The sequence below is a fragment of the Amblyomma mixtum genome, chromosome 3, assembly GCF_055824585.1.
Source record: "Amblyomma mixtum isolate Tamu chromosome 3, ASM5582458v1, whole genome shotgun sequence".
Classification (NCBI taxonomy): Eukaryota; Metazoa; Arthropoda; class Arachnida; order Ixodida; family Ixodidae; genus Amblyomma; species Amblyomma mixtum.
Window position 1 is genome coordinate 352,500,046 of NC_143014.1, and position 3,028 is coordinate 352,503,073.

Below are 3,028 nucleotides of genomic sequence, written 5' to 3' on the forward strand. Positions count from 1 at the left end.
AACTCCCGTTCCTGTGCGCCGATTCCTGTAATTCTTTATTAGTCAGCAACTATGTGACGTAAAGAATCACCTTAAGTGTAGGCGGCATCCCTTCAGGCAGTGTTTCAGAGCCCCTTTAATACTGTATTTACACGGGCGCTCTTAACTACAGTTAAGGTAACTACGGTTCTCCGTAACTATTGTTAGCCGTGCTCACACGACAAGCCAAACCATAGTTACGCCACTAACTGCAGTTAACGTAGCCGAGCTGGCTAACTACTGTTTGCGGCTAACTACTGTTTGCGACAAGATGGCGGCGCCCGCGGCAGCAGAAACGCCGATGTCAAGCGAGTCGTCCTCCCAGAGGCGTGCCAACTGGCCTGATGCAACAACAACGGCCTTGATACGCATCTGGGAGGGCCATCTCCCTGCGCTGCGAGGCAACACGCACAACGCGCGAATATACGCAGCGATCGCGGACGCGCTGAACGCCGGGCTTGCGCCGGGCGAAGGCCCATACACTGCCAAGCAAGTCAAGCAAAGATGGACAACCTCAACAAGAAATACCGGTAAGTGCGATCTTAAACGAATAATACTCGTGCAATATCGCTTTCTTGGTGTTGTTTACTCAGTGCAACAAGCTATTGAAGAACTCTGGTGCAACTGAGCTATAGCCCCCCATGTGCGGCAGTAGCACATGTCGCTAGCGATTACTTGTGTCCGATACGATCTTGCAGATATGTTATAAAGGTCGTAAAGTTTTCGAGAGTAAGGACATATGACAGAGGCAGCAAACACGTCACTCGGCGTATAGTCGTTCTAATTTGACTTCGCTCGTGCACGCGTGCATCGAACTGCATGACAACTTCATCCTCCGTTTGTGTTGTTATTGTCTACGATCTGCATCGCCATCATCGTCGGTATTTCATCTTCGGTACGCGTCGGCATTGCACGCACGCGTCAGCGTTTCAGGCCTCCTGCTATGGCAGTAACTGAGCAGATTTATTTTTGTCTTTCATATAACTTTTCCGCGTTCCACTCTGCACTTCCTCACAGATACTTGAATGCCATTAGCAGAACCATAATACGACAGTTGCGGCTTCACTTTCAAAACTGCAACCGGTAGGATTAAAGCAACATCGTAAATTTAAACTGCACTAATTTCACCAGCACATGTGCCTGCTGGTTAGGCACATAATTGTGAAATATTAATCTCGCAGTGCTGAATGCACAGTGGCCTTTAATGCACTGAAGATAACTGCTGAGACTGTGAACTGCTCGAATTGCAATCTTCAATGTCTTTTATTTAAGCAGTACAATTATTTATTCAAATGATTTCCATTTTTTCGGGCAGCTGAGACGGACGGGCACTGCTACAGGCTCACTCGGTGTGCCATGGTTGTTCTACTGGCAGCTCCACAGTTTTCTTGGGTGCCTGCCCATCAACGATGATGGGCGAGTTGAGGAAAATATGGAGGTGACTTGCTATTTGTAACATTGCCTATCAGTTCATGAAATCACTGCACAATTCCATCACAACCCATTTCTGAGTGCACTGTGTAATTCGATTTACGACAGGCTGGCCAGTGGCAGACAGTAAAGAGCACATTTGGGAGTTGTGCAGAGTAAACCACTCCCACAACCATGAGCATCGGCAAAGTAGAGCAAAAATGGCACTTGCCTCTTGAAACCATGTACAGACACGGCCGCGTTTCGATGGAGGCAAAACACAAAAGGCCCTCGTGTGCTGTGCGACGTCAGTGCGCGTTAAAGATACCCAGGTGGTCGAAATTATTTGAGCTCTCCACTATGGCACCTCTTTCCTCCTTTTTTCTTTCACTCCCTCCTTTCAGTTAAGGTGTAAACCAATATGTGCGACATTTACTGCGCCATTTCCTTTCTTCATAGACCAAAAAAGACCTCTTCAACCTCAGTGCCACGCTGAAATGCCCACCTCACCGTGGCCGTCAATAGCTTCTGTTTTTCTCAATATACTGTGGCAGCTGGTGAGTGCATTTCTTTAGGATGCCTTTAACCTCTCCTTTAAAATATTGAAAGCATGCTGTTTTCTGTTTTGTGTCATGTGCAGCTGCCAGTCATCAATGAGGCACCTGACGGTGCAGAAGTGGCGATGTCGTGGGAGGACGGGTTTCCAGAAGCAAGCAGAGAGGACCACCTGCAAAATGCTGCCAGTTCCGCCAGCTGCAGCACCACTCCTGTGGTACATGCACTGGCAATTGCAAGTGGCAGCAATGGCGGTGGAGGAAGCAGTGCGGTTACTGCTGGGACAAATGGTAGTAGACCCAAAACTCAAAAGAGTCGCCACAAGAGACCGGCAACCACTGTGCAGCAGCTGATTGCCCTCCACAAAACAGAAGCAGAGGAAGCAGTACGGGCCGAACGAAAAGCCCATAAAATGCGCAAAAAAATGGTCCGCCTTCAAGGAGAAGCGAGCGACATTAACGCAAGCATGGTCAGGCTTCTAGAAAGATTCCTTGAGAGAGGAAGCAGTCAGTCACAAAATAAAGAGTGATTACAAGTGCTTTTTGGTTTGCAGTTTTTGATGTATTCTTTTGACGGCTTCCTGGGTGCTGCCATATTTTTCACTGGACTGTCACGTGCCTCTCACCCTAGCACGGCTTAAGTGGCAATGGAATCAGTTTCTGATACTCCAAAGAGGAGGCGTTTCGACAATGCAGACCGATGCAAAGGTATTTAGCAGCATGTGATGATATGAACAAAGCTCTTTTACGTCTGGAATTTTATACTGTGGTTTAAGCAGCAAATTACTGTGGGGGTTGACTACCGCAGAAGTGTGCAGTATACGTATTGACAATGGGTGTGTGTACACTACAGAAGAATATAGGTGTGGGTGCAATGAACGAATAAGGTTGTGGCAAGAAATACTGCTGTTGCTCCTAGGGTATCGCGCCACATACCTTTCCACAGTGAACTTCCTGCTGTTGCCTATTCACTGATCATCATTTGCAAAGGGCGTTCATCTTTCTTCCAACCAAATGGGCTGTCTTTAGGGTAAGTGATAGTGTGC

General features: G+C 47.6%; 1 pseudogene; it reads left to right on the forward strand.

Annotated features, from left to right (window-relative positions):
- Positions 1–289: 289 nt before the first annotated feature.
- Positions 290–2,623, forward strand: LOC149356387 (uncharacterized; annotated as a pseudogene).
- Positions 2,624–3,028: the final 405 nt, after the last annotated feature.